Below are 18,645 nucleotides of genomic sequence, written 5' to 3'. Positions count from 1 at the left end.
AAATCTACTTGCAAGCTCGTCAAATATTGATACGCCACAATGTGAGGTTTCCCTGCATCGCCCTGCGTCTAGACACAATGTTTTCATCTGCAGTGCAGAGTGTATGCCAAGAACACACTGGCACAGAAACGCCACACCTCTAGACTCAGCGCGCACACACACACACACACACACACACACACACACACACACACACACACACACACACACACACACACACACACACACACACACACACACACACACACACACACACACACACACACACACACACACACTATGGATTGTGTAACAGACATCCTAACTGTCATGCCGCTAACTCAACCTTCGTCTCACCCAAACCTCTGAGCCCAAAGAAGGGCGGGGCTAATGAAGCCATGGCGGTCCCGGGACGGCGTCTGAGCGGCTGCGTCTCGCTGCCTTAATAACAGCAGGCGCGTCTCCTGAAGACAGCTAATCATGACCCTGTGGAAACCCAAATCACTGTTTTTGCGTCAGGTCGACTTGCATGACACATAAAGCGACGGGGGGGGGGGGGGGGAGGGGGGGGGTTGCTCTCAAGTAATACCGTCTCTCTGGGGGAATCGCCCCGTCCGTGACCTCTGCGATGAGCCACGCACGGAAACAAAAACACAACCGAAGGAGGGAGACTCAAGCGTCTCCCCCCGTCTGAAAGCATCTGTCCTGCCAAAGCCCCCCCCAACCCCCCCCCCCCCCCCCCCCGCTATCAGCGCTTCCCAAACGACGAGCACTAGGAGCGAAGCGGAACGGAGCGAGCGGCCACGCTAACCCTTCAGGAATGTGCAAACACTTGAACTCATTATTGGGCTGTGTTTTTTTTCTTCTTCACAAGAACAGGGAAAACATGGTGGGTGAGACCCCCCCCCCTCTGTTGGGAACTGACAGATGTGGTTGTGCCAACGGAAGTAAAACTAATTTAGTTAATGGCTGCAAAGCAACCCCGCTGACATTTAGAAGTATTTATTCTACAACTCTTGTTTTGACTTCTATTACGTCATCCGCCTTTTCCCCCCCCCACGACAGGGGAGGTCGAGCGGATTCCCGCGAAGCCAGGTGACGCCCCGCGAAATGACTCGACTGGTGACAGCTCGAAAATCTCTACAGAGCAGCTGGGGGCCTTTAGGTGTGCAGAGGAGGATCTATCTTCTCCTTGCTGACGGGGCTCCTGGCGGTATTTACGGTATTTACGGTGTTTCATGCTGAAGGACGGGCTACGTGGGGTTGGAGGAATTGTCTCCACATGGCCTTACATTACATCACATGTCATTTAGCTGATGCTTTTTATCCAAAGTGATTTCAACCATCTATACAAACTCCGAAGAACAAGAGACAAGAAAGTGCAATTTCATGAAATAAGCCGATTTACAACTTATAAGTACAATTTAAGTGCTACAATGTGTTAGCGTTTTTAGTCGAGGTGTAGTCTGAAGAGGTGTGTCTTTCGTTTGTAAAGATGTAAAAGCTCTCTGTTTTTCACCTTTTCTTCACCCTGCAGGGTTGGAAAAACGGCCTGTATTGCCTCACCTGCTGCGTGAGCAGACACACACACACACACACACACACACACCAAGTAAAACTGTCAATCCTCTGTTTAGCCGGCTTTTAACAGCCTGTCTAGTTTTACGCTTGTGTGCGGGTGATCTTAAGGAGCCTCTAATCCATGTTTGAGGGGCATTTGGAGAGCAGCTAATGTTTAACGCACTGCGACGTGCTCAGATTCACTTCCTGGAGCGCTCACTGGGAACAATGCTGTCCCTGTCTGTGCAGCTTAGCATGTGGAGGAGCACACACACACACACACACACACACACACACATCATTAAAGGGATGTTCTGAAGCGTGACTTGGTAAGTCTGCGTCAAAGTTCAGGTAGAGAGACAACACGCTCCTTTAGAGACACAGGAAGCAGCGCGCTTTTGTCCGCATGTTTTTACAAGTCGTTGTTACTCCTTTATTATCCTCATTGACAGAGATTTTTTTTTAAAAAGAGGGCTGGAAGTCACAATGGAAAAGCCTCCTGGGTCAAATGTGCCACTGCAGGTCAAGTTGAACAAAAAGCCCCTCTACCTGGGCTTCTTATCCCATGTGGAGGGTGTAGACCCTTTCTAAACAGAGTCATCACTCCAGAGCAACCACAGCATATCAGATCCCCCCCCCCCCCCCCACACACACACACACACACACCTTTTCCACTCCCTGTGTGCGAGAGGATGATAAAGATAATACACACCTTGAGTCAACAGAAAAAGGGAACCAAACATCACATCCTCCAGTTGTAAATTTAGCTTTTCATTTGTTTGTACACACACACAGTACCATTCAAAAGTTTGGACACACCTTCACATTGAATTGAATTAGGTGGGTCCATACTTGTCCTGCAGTACTCGCATTTCAAAAGGATTCAGACGGAACCATTTTGAGCACAACTTATTTTTTCAAAACGTTACGTTGGTTACTAGTGGCACACGTAGTTTGGTAGTTTAATGTTGACCTACAGCTGCAGATGAGTTTGAGAAAGCGCACTGCGGATGCGTTTGACGCCGGTGAGAGACGAGTCCATCATCATGTGTCTTCAATGGAAAGCGGGACATGAAAGCAGCGCCCACCAACATTCAGGAGAGAGAACGGTGCTTTGTAGCTTCACATCGCAGCCGATCAAAGGCGGGAAAGGAAGCGGGTCGCCGCCTTCATCGCTCCGACGCTGACCGCCGATGAAAGAAGGCGACGGCCTTCAAATCTGGAGAATGTGTTTGTGCCCTCTTTGTGGCCCCAGCGTGGGTCAATACAGTTTATACTGTTTAAGCTAAATGAACTTTGCCCTTCACTCCCCTTTTGTGCATTTGGGTTTCAGTGTACAGGTAAATCGCTACGACACAATGGTTAGCTTCCGCTACTGTTACACACTTTGTAACGCAGGTGGACATTGCTGGATCGACAAATGACTGATTTGTTATGTGGGAAGATCCGTGACACCGTGTGGATAGGAAGCTGCAGCATTGAGACGTTCAGCTTAGCTTAGCTTAGCATAAAGAGGGTCACGACAAGTCTGGCAATGCTCAAAGGTAATCAACTCAACAGCTCGGTAGTTAAGGGGTAATAACTGGCTTGTTTACTACCGTTTCATGCTGCGCTCAGCCAACCGGCTGGAAGGCCCGGGGACAGGGGGAGGAGTCACGGGTTTGAGCTTCATGGCCGTCATTTGTACAGCACAGTGCGACATGTGATAATCACACAGGTCATTTATGTTTGTCACGTTGGGCATTAAGTTATTCTGACATTGATGTCTGAGCAATTTATAAACTACACAAACCCCACTGACATTTTAGAGTAAACTCTATACACACACACACACACACACACACGCACACACGGCTGCTAATCACCCTTTGGTTGTAGCTGCTAATGACAGAGCCAGAGAGACACAGCTTAACAGGACCCCGTGGCTTTAACCGCCGGGTGCCACAGCTGCTGAGTGGTACCGTGTGTCCCCCCCCCCCCGCCCCCCCTGCGGTCACGGCTACACTAAACACAATGTGCACTTTTACAGGAGAGCTGTGTGCTGCATCCGTGTCTGTGTGAATAACTTGACATTTTCCTCAAAGCTCTTACTGGCATCAATGCCTGACTGAAGAAAAAAAAACAGATGCGAGTCTGGCGTCTTTATTAAAACTAAAGCGCTGATGGTTCCTACCAAAGAGTGGAAAGGATTTCATGGCACCTGCTTAAAAACTGTTGCTTTTAATGAACACAGGCAAGTTCCCGTAATGCTCTAGGGATTGTGAACAGGAAGTGGAATCAGCTGCCAGGGTGTGGTCTACAAACTGTGGTTAAAGACCATTTTTTTATCTACATTTACATTTGGGCTAATGTGCACCATGTAAAGTAATGTTTGTGAAAATGAGCAACACCCGTCTGTCATGACTGAACATTGAACCAGGTAGTTTTCTTTGGCCGTAACAAATCGTATATGACCCTTTTTATATTTGTAAGGCCGTGGGAAGTTGACACTCTGCAGACGCTTAAAGTCCCTGCAGAGGACGACCAGAATAAACTTGATTTACAACTAACACACAAGTCGCTGTTGCTTTCTCACCAGCAAGGGACTGGAGCACAGACAGTAAACCTCGATAAATGATCTGCAATTCATGGGCTCATTCTGTGTGTCGGGCCAAGAAATTAAACCGCGAGAAGCACTAAAGAACAAAAAGGTTTGTCCTTGATGCCACTGAAACAGAAACTGAAAAAACAAACGTCTGCTTTAAACCGTTCATGAAAGGCTGTGGCGCCATAAAAGCTTAGCGGCCCAATTCCAAGGAAAATGGTTCCTGTGCCAACCCCCTCCACACCAACCTGAGCCCTCTGCAGCAGGTAAGCACTGGCTGACTGGCTGAAAGACGCTTCAGGGGGTTTCTGTGCAGCGCTCACTTCTCTATGTATTCATTCCAATGTCGAACATCTGCAGTTTGAAATCAGTCTTGTAAAGTTACCACGATGAGTAGTAGTAGTATTCTAGTGGGTTTCTTAGCTTTATCAAACCCTTTTTAAAGCTTATTTTTGTAAAGTCAGCCAAAGTCACATGGCAGGCCAATAAAAAGATGAGTATGCGCAAAGATTAAGTCTTTGTCTAATGAATCAGAACTTCTTCTTCAGCACTGACTGTGACTGCTGGATGGAACACGTACACATCAACATTTGGGCCGTTTTCCACATTTCCAAACTGAGGATTCAGTTCTAATCTTGGATAGTTCCAGGGATTCAGACGAGGGGAGGAGGAGGGATTTTGTAAAAACATTTCAAACATCCTCGATACTAAAGGTCGAGGGTTGACTGTGAGTGAACTTCCTTTCAACGCCGTTTCTAAAGAGACGTTTCAACGAAATGAATCCAATTCCGACCTCAAGCTCGGTACGAAATGAGATTATCCAGAAATCAAGCCCTTACGTTCCTTTTGTCAGCTGGAGTTGGACTGTCGTTGCTAAGAGACCCGCGGGTCATCTGTGGTGGAGCAACGAGGCACAGAGAGCTGTGTGTGTGTGTGTGTGTGTGTGTCCATCCATTACACAATCAATCCAACAGAGCAGACGGATCCAACATTTCGGGGTCTGGATGAGGTCATTACGCACGAAGCAGAACTGCAGTCCCATCTCTCACACACACACACACACACACACACTCACACACACAGGCACACAAACACGCTCTCATGCGTTACTGGAGCAACTGCAAACAAACACCCGGCTCAGGAGGTCCTTGCAGAAAGGAGGAAGAGACGGCGAATGGGAAAATGAGGGGCATCACGCTGCCGCCCCGTGCACTTCACTTTGTGCTCGTCTGTCCTTCAAGGCAGGCACAGAAAAAAAAAAGATCACCAACTGCATACTAAGGTCTTTAAGGCTTATCGATCCCTAAATCTATCCTCCACTTTGATAAACTTCATTTCTCTTGTTTTATATATTTGTATTTTGCAAGAAGACAGAGGAATTGTGAAATAATCTCATCCCATCAGAATCTCAGGGTCACAGCCGGAGTATGCAGTGACCACAAAAACAACCCCCCCCCCCCCTCCCTCCTGTACAAAAGGCCTTTTCATTTAACTTTCATTAAACAGCATGGTGAACCAACCAAAAGGAGCTGCGGATCAAAGTGATGTCCGGCTATTGAGGCTCAGCTGCCTAATGAAATGTTTAAAAATGATTTTTCAAGTGTCCATGTCATCTAAAGTGTTGATTGTAAAATAAAAAAATGGAACTTTAAAAAAGAAAAATCCCCAAAGCTGGTGCCCTCTGGGCACGGACCCATGTGACCTATGAAATGTGTGGTCTCCACGGAGTGGAAATGGGCCAGCTGGGCTTTGATGAGCTCTCGTTTCATTTGAAAGGAAATCTCAGCATGTCTGTCCCACAACAGGAAAGGAAACAAGCAGAGTTCCTCTCAATGAGTCACTGTCACTGTGCTGCTTTGACCCGTTGTATCACGTCTGACCGCTCGATGACATGCTGTCAGGAACAGGGTGGAAAACAGCCTCCAACGTGTGCGTGTGTGCGTGTGTGTGCGTGTGTGCGTGTGTGTGTGTGAGAGCTCGTTTCCGGGCCTGTCAGATCCAAGCCCTTGGGGGGGGGTTGCGACACAAATCCATACAAAGCATCCATCACGGGACCGAAAGTGGCCACAACTGATGCTGATGACATCCAGGAGGTCAGGGACTTTGCTGTCCTTGCCCCCCCCCCCCAGCCTCCCCCCACCCACCCGGATTCTCCCTTGCCAACAGTCCATTCACGGAGAGTCCAACAGCAGAAGATGTGGCAAAGACGTGTAGTTACCCTGGTGTTTGTAGCAGCTGGAAACAAGTCTGCTCTGCAACCACACCCACCAGTGATGATGTCAGGGTGCACTGACCACACCCCGAGTTCCCCTCTACACCCCCGCTTAAATCAAGTGTTCTTTCTAAATAGGATTCAATTGGTTTCCTGCTTTTGTAAATCTACTTCCCAAGGTCACCTTGGAATGAAATACCACAGTAAATCTCAGGTCTGCCAGTGGATGACAAACCTTCTAAAAGCAGAGCCACCAGAATGAACTAAGATCCCTGCTCTTTGTTAACGGGTCGTGGAGTCGCTAATTATCCATTTCCCCTCATTTGTGATCCGTCTCCTTATCGCTGCAGTGTAACAGTGCCTCTCTGTGTGTGACACATACACATTTATTTGTTTATTTGTGTGTGTGCGAAAGCGTGCATGAAGGAAGAACTTCCTGTCAGGATGTGGGGTCCAGCAGAGGGACAGTGGCCCTTTGCCAGGAGTCACAACTTTCTGCCAAATAACAAATGCATCAGCGTGTGTGTGTGTGTGTGTCCGTGTCCATGTGTGTGTGTGTCCTTGTGGGACACCCATTCATGTGCAGATGTCCACGCTGTGATTGCTCGCACCGCTGAGCGGATACACTTGATTTCCTTGAATGAAGGAAACTCTTCTAGGTTCTCCAACATTTGGGGGCTCCTGCCGTGGTGGAGCTTTCTGACATGAAGTCCAGGTGAACCCCCCCCCCCGGCACCACGGTCACAGTGAGGGCTTCCCCAACATATAGTATACGTATGTAATTAGACCACCAAGAAGCAGAGAATAGTCCGGAAAATGATAAAATGACTGTTTCTACTCAGTCGATGTCTGGCTGTCATCCCACTATCACGACATCTCCTGCAAATACATCGGACCATCATTGCCATTAATCTACTTTTATGCCTTAAAAACAATGACAGCGTGGCTTAAGGCAAACGGACACGTTTTTAAAACCTTTAGAAAATTTGTCTGTCTAAGGTGCTCGAAAGATTAGAAAAATCACAAGAGCATGGTTCTATTTTAAAAGGCACCAAACCCATTTCTGCACAAATGCAGAATAACTGACCTCATTGCTCCATCCAACTGGATGTGGATGAGTGTTTCTGTGTGCGAAAGTAGGTGCAGCTGTTTCCTTGCACACCCTTGGGTACACACACACACACACACACACACACACACACACACACACACACACACACACACACACACACACACACACACACACACACACACACACACACACACACACACACACACACACACCTTTCCCCAATCAGGAAGAGCTTAAGGGATATCCAAAGAGAAGCAGCCATTATTATCATGGCAATTTATTGTTCCTGACAACTAGTGTGTTATTCAACGTCGCCACGGCGACAGAGACCTTGATGCAATCAGTGAGGAGAACTGTGCCATTGACAATCATCACGGCTGGCTGCTGAAGTTAATTCTCCATGAGAGCTGACAATTGTGACTATGCTGAAGGGATCATGACACCTTTAAACAATAAAAGCAGGTATATGTTTCAGGGAAGGATTTCCTGATCAGCGATCCTCAAGATGGGGACCAGCAGTAAAAGCCAAAACGGGTTTAGGGAAGTTTGTGTTGCCGCTGAGTTAACACTGATCACCTATAAACGCTGCCTGGGTCTCTTATCAGTTTGACATCTTGACGGGAGGATCTTTTCTTCATGGCCGACTTGCAGCCTGTACCCCTCCTCACACGAGTCACTCTCGATTTGAGGCCGACAGGATACATCGGGCCTGACATATTACAGATATATCGAAGCAGACGAATGAAAGATTACGCAATTGATGAGATTAATAAACACCAGACATTATCTCCCCAACCATCAGAAACTTTGATGGAACACCAAAGCAGGCGAATAATTACTCCGATGGCTCCGATCGATGCCGATAACTTTTTGAGATCACTTTTAGAAACAAAAAAAGCCCTTTTATTGATTGTTGGTGGAGGGAAAGGGTAACACCTGCACACCACACAATGTCTGAATGTTGGGAAAACCACTGCCATATTTATTATGCACACAAACGGACACACAACCTCAATGGTGGCAGGTGTGGTTCATCCAATGTGTTTAAACATTTGGACCTGAGGAAGATCCAAGACATTAATAAACTCCCTATTCCCTCCATTCCTGACAGCTTTGCCCCTACGCAACGTGTACAAAATTCATCTTCATCTGCAATTCAAACCACCAACCACGCTTTTATCCACACTGGTGGAGATGTTAGATGACCCCATCACGCTGTGGCCTTAAGGATTCAAGCTGGTCAACTTTGACTTCATAAACCTTGGCGCGGAGTACCCATAAAACCAGAAGCCCATTTGGCATTTGTCTTTAAGTAATAACCTTAACTAACCATCTCAGATCTTCTCCCCGTCTTTGGTAACTAAAGCGATCTTTGAAGGCTTTTGACCTACAGTACTGAAAGTAGTGATTCAAATTGGCATCTTACATTTCATGTGATCCCACAGTTGGGTCCATGTCAAAGGCCACAGCCTTTTTTTGGAGGGAGACGCAGGGTCTCGCGTTACGCCTCAATTAGCCACCGATTTGCCGGGGGCAGGTAGGATCAACCCCCCCGGGGCCTCCGTGGCACTGTCACTGCCCGTTAGCATGATCAAACACACGGGAAATGGAAAAAGGAAAAGAGAAGGCCAGAGGCCCGGCGGGGGCGAGTGACCTCACTCGATGCCTGTTGCTGAAATATCTGTGTGCTGGACCTGGATGAGGGGAGGATCAGCAGCAGGACGGAGTGCTGGGATCCATTTTTCCGGAGGTATGCAAGGCGATGCAGAGGCTACTCCTCGTGGGCCTCTGCTGACAGCACCACCCGCATCCCTCTTTTTGCTTCCCCTCCCACCTGTGGTGCCTGTACAATATCCTCATCCATTAGTAATGGTGGTCGGATGAAAGATGGCGGAACTCCTCAGCAGTCAGCCTCCTCGTAGGTCTTTCCTAGTACCGAGCTTCTTTCGGCCCAGATGGTTAACAGAATATCGCCAGCAGACGGGAAAGCGGAGGCGGCGACTCGACAAGGTGCCTGATGGATCAGACAGAGCCACGCACCCGCCTGTGACATTGAATTAGTTTCCCCTTGGCAACACTGCCTTTAAGTCATCCCCTCTGTTCAAAACATCAGGTTAAAGCCTCTCTTCCATCTGGTGGTTAACGACGAGCACCAAGGGTGCTTTCCACATTAGAGATGAAGCCAAGGAAGATTTATGGCTGGCTGATGGGCGACGAAAAGCACGACTGTGGATCTCATATGAGGGGGGGGGGGGGGTTGAGAAAATGAGATGCCATCAGAGGGCTCTTATTAGCAGCCGATAATGCTGGATGGCTTTAACAGAGGCCAGTGGGTGAGGGGGAAATGATCCTCAGTGATTTGATAGACAGCGACGGAGCAAACACCCAATCGAGAGGAAACCTTCTGAAGCGGGACTGTGGTTCGTTACCATCATCCCAGAAATAACAGCCATCGGTAACGGAGGTTGTGTCACCAAAGCTGAAGCGGGTCACGTTTGCCGCTCTTTCATCCTGAATTACTTTTTAAAGTCACGTCCTAAAAATCACCAAAGTAAACTTTGTTATATTCCTGTCTAAATGTCACTTGGCATTTGGACAAAAAGTAGCCTAATACTTCTTTCTTTCATATACTTCCCTCCAGCTGCTTTGACCGTCCATCCGTCTCTAATCTGCTTCCTGTACAGTAAACTAGAGCCTCTACGTTCATCTGTCAGCTGCCCCCCCCCCACCTACACCATTCATCCCTCCATCCTCAGTTTGCCTCTTTCACTCTCCCTCCTTCCCTCCACTAGTCCGTCCTCTGTCTCCCCTCATCTGTCTCTCATCTCCTTCGTCCACCACCAGGTCCTCCTCCTCTCTCACACTTTGTCCACTCTCCTTCTAGCCAAGAGACGGACAGCGCAGCGTCCTGGCGGCTCTCCACCCCCCCCCCCCCTGCCTGGGCGGAAAAATAAACAAGAGTCCACATGTTCCCGAGGAATTTTAATGACTTCCATAACTTTGGCTCGTTTACTTGCCAAATGGCAGGCAGCGATGGGGAAGAACGGTGGACTCTGGACCGATGACGAGGCTCCGTGAGCCGAGCGGGATCGTTTGAAGGGCCGAGCAGCTTCATAAAGACACATCGCCGAGCTAAAAATACAAAAAGAAAACTAAAAAAGAAAAAGTAATCAGAAAGGTGGGTAAAAATTACTGTAATGTGCAGAATGCACTCAAATACAAAGAATACATTTGCTCCAATACATGTCCAGGGACCTTGAATGTCCCATTACGGTTAAATTATGAAGCAAACATTAAATGCGTGTTCAGTGGTGACCAGCAGCCTCACAGCACCCTGGGCCTTAATGAAGACCAAACCCTGTGCACAGGGGATACAATGAGAAGCACCAGGAGCTCTGATCCCAGTCGAGTAGCTCATGACATTCAGCCGGTACCTCAAACCAATCCTTTCACCCTATTCCTGGAAAGTCTCTGGTGTGTACGAGAGCACACGTGATATCTCAAGAGGAAACGTTTGCATGGGCAGCGCTTGAGGTGCAGAAGAGACCCACCGTTTGTTAGAAGTCGTGACCCTTGACCCATGACGGATCGTGGGGTCAGGCTCCACTGACCTGAAAAGAGAATCGGTCTCTGGCAAGAGCCGAGACAATAAATCTGTGCAGTTGCTACGTCACGCCAAATATTTAGGCCCATTGAAGACGCAAGGAAAATAAAGAAGAAACAGACAGTTGTGAGAGTTTTGAAGTCTTTGCTTCACTACGCAGGCCAGGCCTCCTCTTCGCCCTTCATCAGCAGCACATTGCAAAATCAAAATGTGTTTTATTACAGATGTGTCCGCAGCAGGGAACACCCTTACGCTGAGTTTTCCTTTGCCTCTCTACCCGGGGCCAGCTGACAATGCAAAGCTAAACAGAGATGAATAACACCTCCTCCCACGTATTCACGCTCCACACCCTCTTCTTCCTGCATGCAACGGGTAGTTTTCATTACGCGTGGCTTGGTTGACCTCCCGACCCACTTCCTTAATCTGCGTTTCTGCTCGTTTCATCGGTGCGATTGTGACCCCTGACCCCATGAAATTGACAGGTCACTCTGTCTTGCAAAAGGCTCACTCACTTGCAAATCTCCACCTCTACCCGTCGGACCCCGTCATCAGTCACGCGTGAGGAATTCTGGCATCGTTCTCCCACTTTAAGCCCTCAATGATTAGCAGGCCTCAGAGAGTGGACCCGCAGAACCCCCCCCCCCACCAAAAAAAAAGTTTTGATTTTTAGAGTTTTATGGCTCAACACAATTAAAAGAACTGAGTAAATCCCATCTGTTGTGTATCTGAACAGTTGAACCCTTTTAAAACCCCTTGTAGTTGCGAATACAGGTACATTCTCACTCTTAAAAGGAAGGAAGAACAAAAAGTACAGACGACCACAAAGAGTCTATTAAATCAGTAGATTTCCCAGTAAACCTGATTAGCCAGATAAGGAATAGAAAAGAGAAACTACAACTGTACAAAACCTTGCTCTAAACCTTTGGAGACGAAAAAGATTAACAGGATACGCAGAGGGAGGAAAAAAGGTTGAAGTATCTCTTATTTCTCCCATTTGAGTGCACCGTGAATGGCGGTTGATTTGAATTTGGTTTCCTCAAAAAGGGACTCATGCTGTCCATTGAAAATACCGTAGCTACGTGGTCCACAACAGGGATGCCCCCTTCTGACCAAAAGGGAGAAAAAGGGAAACGATGCACGTCGGTGCAGGTGAGATTTCTAAGGCATTGAACTGATGTCATCACCCAGATGAACATTGTGACTCCACTGTACAGTGCCTTCTCAGACAACACCATCCACTGCAGCACGAACCCTCCGTAGATCAAACAACCATCAAGAAACACAGCATCAATCCTCCCTTTATTGGAGCCGTCTCCCAAGAATCTGAACCGTCTGTGGGAGACGTCCACAGCACGTCGGCCTGTGTCAACACAACACAAGATCGCATTTTAAGGCTGAAGGAAATTGTGGATCAGTGAGCTCTGGGAGTGTCTTTAAAAGACGTTTGTGTTTACTCAATAAAATAATCTTCACTGTAAAATAATTCGTAAAATGATTCGTTGGGAATTTGGACTCGTGAGCATGTGAACCTTCCATTTGACCTAAAGACAGCTCGTTTCTAAGCTCCTCAGTGACATGCGGCCCAAATTCATTTGGACGTCAGAGTTCAATCGAAATCAAAACACCATCATGAAAAAGTCTTCACCAGCCAGAAGCCGACAGCAGGAGCTTCTCGGCTCTGCGGGCCGACAGGTGACGCTGCGCAGAGCTTATCGAGTTGGTGTGCACTTTTATACAAACAATTAAGTACTGATTTATAACACACACACACACACACACACACACACACACACACACAAAACATTTTGAAAAGTAAATTAAAGACAGCTGACACGGCAAATTGGAACACATGCTGTATGACATAATTGCAAGCAGACTAGAAGCGCTATTCAACACACACACACACACACACACACAGTGATTTACAACACACGTTAGAAAGAAGAGTAACACCCATTTCTTGGACAATAAGTCCCCCCCTTTTCTGTCTCTATGTAAAACACACTCAAGGAAGCACGCACACACACACACACACACACACACACACGCACGCGCACGCATACACACGCGCACACACACACACACGCAGGCTCCATCAACCCTCCTAAAGTGGAAACATAAGGAGAGGAACTGGAGACGTGCTCGGGCCACTGATGTTGATTGAAACACCGGGACGATACTCCACCTCCTCGCCCTCAGCGTGGGGGAAAAGTAACCTCTCCATGCTGCTTATAAATGTCTGAGGAAGAAGTACAATAACTCCCAGGTAACCCCGAGGAATCCGTCTTGGTGCAACACAAAGACATTGTTTTAAAACTGTGACCCGAGAGCAAGCATGTGGTGTTGAGTTCAGATGAATGCACATCTGCCTCGGGAGAGGAAATCAAAGCCAGCAGGATTGCAAATCAATCGGCCTGAGGCAGTCCCCCCCGAAACAATGAGGAAGGCCTGATGCAAAGGCTCCTATTTTATTACTTCTCTGCAAAGGAACTCAGGACAAATATCGGATTTGACGATTCAGGATTCTTCACAGGGCCGAGGCCATCGCCATGGCGGCGAGTGCCATGGGAGCAGGATGCGTATGCAGACCACACCTCCCTCCTACAGAGGGAGTGGGATCTTGAAGCAGAATACGGCACCTGAACCGACCGTCCCCGTTTTCTTTAATAATAGCATTGAGCATTGTGCCTGTAATCTAGTTTTCTGCAAGAAAACATTTCCCCGAATGACACAATGGAAAAAATGCAACGTTTTATACAGACTGTATATACACGGTTATATTGTGTAATCAGTAATGCACTCTGAGGACCTCTATTTAAAAGTAATGTGCACCTTGGTGAAGAGAAAACCAATAAAGAGACGTGTGTGTGTGTGTGTGTTAGAGAGAGAGAGAGAGGAGGCAGCACCATAGACGCAGTTGTCTCCCTCACTGATGTGAATCCATCACACTTCATCACTTCAAACTGGACAGCGAGTCGGGTTTTATTTGCAAGCAGCTGGACGGTTATTCCAGCTGTGCTAGTCAGCCAAGAGTGACGTGTCACGCAGAAGGAATGAACACACACACACACATTGAAGTGTTTGTTTTATATGGACTGACACCCGCATTTGTAGATTGGATTTCTGGTGATGTGGTGCTGAAATTTGAACGCACCTCAATATCAATAGCGGCAAAGTAGATGATTTCCTCTGTGCACAGGATCGTATTAAATAACTGCTGAAGCAGTGTTAGGGACCGATTATCTGACAATAGCCAGGTCCCTTCCTACTGCTTTCCCTTACGTTAATTGGATTCATTTAGCTGTTGGCTATTGAGCGAGACAACGTATTCATTTCACCTCGTTTCATGCTACAGTTACATGAAAAGCTCGGTGAATGTCACTTAAACATTAAACCGGACTCTACCTCTTTGGTGGTGACAGAAGCGGGCGCCGTACATACGTGACCCCTAGGTCAGCCAACAGCCAAATTCTGCAATAGCCAGATTTCAAACAATAGAGGGCAGTCATCATGCATATTCATTAAAAATAACTGTAGAATTAAAGTATCTGGACCTGATTCCATCAATAACAGCACTAAATACCCATATGCATCGACTTTCAGCTGAACTAAAGTGGTTTGATTCCTCTTAAAGAAGAAGACAAACTCAGTATATAATACAATCTGAATCACACCACATCGACCCAAGCCAAATGAAACCGTTGTTGTTAGCAACACATTCAGGGCTGGTAATCACATAGCACAACGTGTAAAGGGACAAAACAGAGACATTTCCCTCCTTTCAGTCAGTCCTGAGCGTGAAAGGACGGTACACAGGAACACTCAGGAAACAGCAGATAGAAATAGAAACAAGTTGCTCCAATCAGCTCCTTATCACTGTTCACTCGATGGTAAATAGACACCTTTGATTAGATGAGAACGGCAAAAGCCCTTAACTGAACCGCCCCCCCCCCCCCCCCCCCCCGGCGCTAAAGAGCAAGATAGGAGTCAAAAGACGAGAAGAAACATTGGGACTAATAAACTCTTAAAAGTTATAAAAAAGTGGCAATAGCTGCTTATCAGTGGGCTAGCAGCATTAAGCCCAGCCTGTCACATGAACCCCCCCCCCCTCCATCAACCCACAAAGCATTGGGACACTTGAGAGGGCGACATGCGGGACCCATTCACTGCTCACGGCTCCATTCTTCTCCAAAGTGAAATCCCAAAGGGGGGGGGGGAAGAGGCCCTCGGCCATTTCATTTAGCATCAAGCGACCAAAGCAAAAAAAAAAAAAGTTTCGCACTTGTGTGGCCTGAACGTCACGCATGAGACTGCAAGGACAAAAATTTGATTCAAGTACGAGTTCACCCCAATCTACGTCCGCTTCCTTAATACCCGTCAGCTCGGAGGAAATGTGCACAGGGGCAAGAAGAGAAGGCAGCAGTGAGACAGCAGCCAGGACCGTGGAGAACACAGCCTCCATTATATCAGTCACAGAAGACACACACACACACAGGCACAGACCACGCAACAACCGGCTAGCCTCGTCAATAATCTGCAGCACGAACCTGCTGTTGAAGCCAGATGGAGCCTCGCTCTCTGGTTGTGATCCACCTGCACTGCAGCGGGTCCCTCGGCTCTCCTGCTCCCTCTAACACGCCTCTCCCATCGCAGCCGTGCGCAGCGTAGGACTGTGGTCCGGCTCCCCTCTTTCCTTCATGCTCCTCCTCCTCCCTCCTCCTCCTCAGTCGACAATATCTCCCTTATCTGCTCCCGGAGCTGCAGATGAGTATCCAGCCTGTGATAGGAGGCAACATTTTGTTTCATTCTTTTATTCTTCTCCCGTTTGCTCTTGAGCTAAGCTTACCTCCTTTCTTTTGTGATCGAAAAGGCTTCATTTAAATTTAATCTGCAACAGGTCCGACATAAAGAGCCCCCACCCTCCCCATTATTCCTCCATCCAACACTTTCCCTGATAGCAGCTTGATGATCTCACCCCCGCACAAAAGCTCTGAGTACGGAGGGAAGAGATCGTGTTGAACTTTGTATGAAACTTTTTACTCAGTCCCCCAAAAACATATCAAAGATAAAATGGTAATAGCTGCTCGTTGGAGGGCATTGTGGGGACTCCATTTCATACCTAATAATCACATCAAAGGGGACACAAATAATGAACATGTTTCAGTGTGGCAATTTGTTGACATGGCAATAAAAAGAGGGGCAGAGGATTGAGCCTAAATTAGCATGTGAAAGGCTCACTAGTTGACTTCCCACTGCAGGCTGTCCACGCAAAGGTTCAGCAGATGAGACATCTTCATCCTCCATGTCCTCCAGGTCCTCTGCATCAAGTGTGCTCTCATCAGACAAAAACATGGCCTGCTTGGTACACATCATTTCTTTCTTTTCCCTGAGATTTAGAGTCATTTTAATAATCATCATAACTTTAGGTATACAACTGCATCCTTAAAAGAACCATTCAATTTGGAGCAAAATAGGGAAGAAAATAATTATAGGATGCAAAAATACATTAAAAAGGTAGAAGAAGACGGTGAGCCAGTTGAGCCCTAAACCTTTTAAATTAAATGAAGGCGACGGTGAGGTTCCTCCACGTGCATTTATTTAGCAGGAGATGAAAACCACAAGAAGCGGCACCACGTCGTCTCTGGGACGGTGCATACCTGTCCCAGAATAAACCTCGCCCTCTGGAGGCCTGGTCTAACATTAGAACACATTTGAGAGGAATGTGCACAGGCCCGGCAGCCCCGAGGGATTAAAAGGGATGCGCGTCGCGATTATTTATGAGCGGGAATTGCAAGTTGTAACTTTCTTACAACCTTAAAAAAAAGAAAGACGAAGTGGAGGGAAGCTGTAAGTTAATTAGCACTTACGGGTAATTGTACAGCCAAAGTAGAGCAGAGTTTAGAGCTTTAAAGTCAGCGTCAAGTGGCGAATCTGTGCTGGATGGCAGCTAAGTGCGTACATATGATCTGTGAACTAGATTTATAAATCGTAAAGCTGCTGTCAGTTTGTAGCTTTTCATTATCAGACATCTCAAAACACGCCGAGAAAGACACAGAACCACAGAACTGCAGCAACGGCAAGACGTAAACAATAAAATAGTCCCATTGTATTTGTCAGGGTCCTTTTGAAGAGAGAGCAAAGTGTGCATAACAAACAGGGGCAGTTTGGTGACTTCAGTTTGTTTGCCTAATTCTTGTTGCATCAGTTATTCACTGGTCCCCCCCCCGCAAACACACACATTGAGGCGCTTGGTGTAACTTCCGAGATCACCTGCATCCACCTGGAGCAGCTGCAGGGCGAGTTTCACCTAAGCGACAGAGGGCAGTAGCGGGTTTGGGTGAGGTGAAGATTATTAGTCTCGCTGTAACAAGCATCCGTTCACACGCAAACAGCCCCCTTTCCTCTGTGCTCACGGTGGAATAAAAGAATCTGGGATCTTTCAAATGTTAGGTTTCTCATTTCATACATCGAGGCGTTGACAAAACACGACATTTAATGAATAAGTCTGCGTCATAAGAGCTTAACACGACAAAACAGCACTGAGCACACGTTGTCATTAATCATCTAAATTTGTATAGTCGTCCTCGTTTATTCACAGAATTCGCTTGATTCGAGTCCTGAGGGGACGTCCACTCACCCTGTGGTGTGTGGAGACCCTTGCCCTAGTTTCCATGGAGGTGGGGGTTTTCTTTGATTCCCCCATGGTGACTGTAACACCATGTGACAGAGGTGAACATGGCGTTTCAGCTAATGATTCCATGTCTGAGTCAAGGAAGAACTGGTAAAAAAATACACTCAGCGACGGGGACTTTGACCTCAGCGACAGTCGCAGCCTGTTTAACACTCGTTTCCATAGTGATGCAGGCATGTTGTCTGAAAGGGACTGAAAAAAAAGCTGGTGCTGGAAGTGTAATAATACCCTAATAGTAATAGGTTTAGCAAAAGCGTGAAAGTGATCCCCATGTATCAGGCAGGGAGGGGGTGATGGGGGGGGGGGGGGGAGGGGGACAGTGGAGACAGCGACCAGGACAAACACAGCACGCCGCCAAGCGACGTTACTCACGACGCCCACGCCACGCCACGGAGCATTTCCACTGCCAGGGGCAAGGTTCAGTAATCATGGTATTAGACGCCAAAAAAACAGCATAAAATAAAATAAAGTGCTCGCTATTGGAAAGAAAAGGCTTTGGACTGGAGATTTATCATGAATGACAAAGATAAATGACTTTAAATCATTGACAATGAATGTGTGATTATGGCGGTCCAAACCTTTTATTAAATCTGAATCTGCGGCTAATAAAATTATGGTGCATGACATAATGTGTCTCTTAATAATATGTAATTAAATCATTCATAAAGGTTGCAGGTCTAACCTGCTCCAGGAACGTATGCACGTGGGCCAATCAGGAACAAGATGTGTCACTCTGGCAACTGTCGTTTACCACATGGAAAACATTGTGTATAATCTCCATTGATAAAAGATAAGAAGAAGGCCTCGAATGGGCTCATTTAACACAAACAAGTCTAAAAAAATCTATTGGGGACTAAAACACAACAACACAAGACCTCTGGGGGGATTTTTCCGCTGGGACTGAGCTGAAGCTGTCAGGTCACGTCAGACCTCAGCCGCACAC

At 47.2% G+C, this 18,645-nt stretch overlaps 1 protein-coding gene across 4 annotated transcripts in view; it reads right to left on the bottom strand.

Annotated features, from left to right (window-relative positions):
- Positions 1–15,743, bottom strand: part of add3a (adducin 3 (gamma) a) — a 41,396-nt gene extending 25,653 nt beyond the window's left edge. For 3 of the 4 annotated variants that reach the window (XM_037470862.2, XM_037470861.2, XM_037470863.2), the window contains exon 1: positions 15,559–15,741. The gene's annotated coding sequence lies outside the window, so the exon portion shown is untranslated. Of the gene's footprint in view, positions 1–15,558 lie in introns of all 4 variants that reach the window. The other variant, XM_037470858.2, reaches the window with a different exon arrangement.
- Positions 15,744–18,645: the final 2,902 nt, after the last annotated feature.

Source organism: Pungitius pungitius, chromosome 9 (genome assembly GCF_949316345.1).
Source record: "Pungitius pungitius chromosome 9, fPunPun2.1, whole genome shotgun sequence".
In the NCBI taxonomy this organism is placed as follows: Eukaryota; Metazoa; Chordata; class Actinopteri; order Perciformes; family Gasterosteidae; genus Pungitius; species Pungitius pungitius.
This window is presented reverse-complemented; position numbering and strand designations above follow the sequence as displayed.